General features: G+C 44.6%; 1 long non-coding RNA gene across 1 annotated transcript; it reads left to right on the top strand.

Annotated features, from left to right (window-relative positions):
• The first annotated feature begins 339 nt into the window (after positions 1 to 339).
• LOC107989136 (uncharacterized) lies at positions 340 to 1,477 on the top strand. Its single transcript, XR_001760634.2, has 2 exons — positions 340 to 1,121; positions 1,166 to 1,477. It is a non-coding gene; the product is annotated as an uncharacterized LOC107989136 (long non-coding RNA).
• The last annotated feature ends 275 nt before the right edge of the window (positions 1,478 to 1,752 follow it).

Raw genomic sequence — 1,752 nt, 5'->3', positions numbered from 1 at the left:
ACCCAGACCCCCCCCCACCAGCACACCTCCCATACACAGTCAGACAAAATGTTGAAATATAAAGTACACTTCACAGCTTTGAAGTACTACAGTGAAAACTCACTAATACGTGGATCAGTAACAGCTGACCAGGATTCAAACCAACATCCTGAGGGAAACCTGCACACATTAAGTATTGGTTGAATTTTTCGATCCAGACAAGAACAAAAAGTATCAATGAAACCAACTCCTCAAACATGTCTTCAGTGTTTGATTGTTGCTTTACCTGGAACTAACGCAGCGTCAACCTGTCGTGTGACCAGATTTTATGAAAATGTCTTCATTCTTTTCTTCTGCTTTTGGGGGGGGCAACGTCAAAGCTTTGTGGGGGGGGGAGTTAAATTGCACTTTTTGCCTCCAGCCTCAACAGTCACTGCTACATTCCCACCAACACACTCCTGTAGGCCGTGCGTCTCCAGGATTTCTATATGGCTTTGGACGCAGCCTTTGTTCAGAGCAGACTACAGCACTGAGAAGGTCATGAGCTCGAGTCCGCTTCAACCATTTGACCTGAAGATGTGGATTTTGGCTTCTGGAAGATTCCTCCTGGCATCTGTGGTCAGGTCTACACTGATCATGTTTCTAAAAGGCAACGTCTCACCGTGGTGACACTTCCATCTGTCACAGCGGTGGAAGGTAAACGAAGGTAAACATTTTATTATTTCATCAAGAGCATAAAACACGTTCACAGCGCAGTACTACAAGCACAGTACTGTAGTGACAAGGAACACAAGCATGTCTGTGATGATGCATTAAAAAAAAAATTCAAACTACACAAGAGCACAAAGAACGACCTGGACGCAGACGGTCTTTGTTTTCAGTGATGAAAAATCCATGTTCAAGGCACTACATTCCTTCACAACTGTCCTCACAAATACTGTCACCGCTCTCATACAGTACCACCACACAGTACCATCATACAGTACCACCATACAGTACCACCACACAGTACCACCATACAGTACCACCATACAGTAGTAGTTTGGATTCAAAAGTAGTGAGGATGATGTTTTCTTGGTGCAAGGCTTCAGTGTGGACCAAAGCCAAACAGGAATATACATTATGTACTGTGTAGTATCCAGGTACACACTGTCTAGTATCCAAGTACACACTGTGTAGTATCCAGGTACACACTGTGTAGTATCCAGGTACACACTGTCTAGTATCCAAGTACACACTGTGTAGTATCCAGGTACACACTGTGTAGTATCCAGGTACACACTGTGTAGTATCCAAGTACACACTGTGTAGTATCCAGGTACACACTGTGTAGTATCCAAGTACACACTGTGTAGTATCCAGGTACACACAGGCCAAAGCAGGAGTTGGTGGGAGATTTCACTGCTCACAATGACATAATCAAAACACAGAACAGTCACCTGACCAAAATCTCCAATCAGGTGAACCTAAAGCATTCAGAAAGAATGTTTGATCTTTTTTTTTTTTTTAAAAGTGCATTTTTCAGATAGGAGGTTCGGTTTCTCTCTCTCACACACACACACACACACACACACACACACCACAGTCACAACATTACATCATCAACGCAGTGACTGAGGAAGAGTGAGTGTCTCAGATTGACCGTGTGGCGTTCGAGGACCGTCGTCAACTTGGACATCGTCCCACCAACAGTGTCTCCTACCCCACCATGTAGCGCCCCCTGCTGCTGTTACTGTCTCAGTGTCTCTGCAGCGTTGATGATGTCACTGTGAC

This window comes from Cynoglossus semilaevis, chromosome 10 (genome assembly GCF_000523025.1).
Source record: "Cynoglossus semilaevis isolate Cse_v1.0 chromosome 10, Cse_v1.0, whole genome shotgun sequence".
Classification (NCBI taxonomy): domain Eukaryota; kingdom Metazoa; phylum Chordata; class Actinopteri; order Pleuronectiformes; family Cynoglossidae; genus Cynoglossus; species Cynoglossus semilaevis.
The sequence above is the reverse complement of the archived record's forward strand: the minus strand, read 5'-3'. Positions and strand labels throughout refer to the sequence as shown.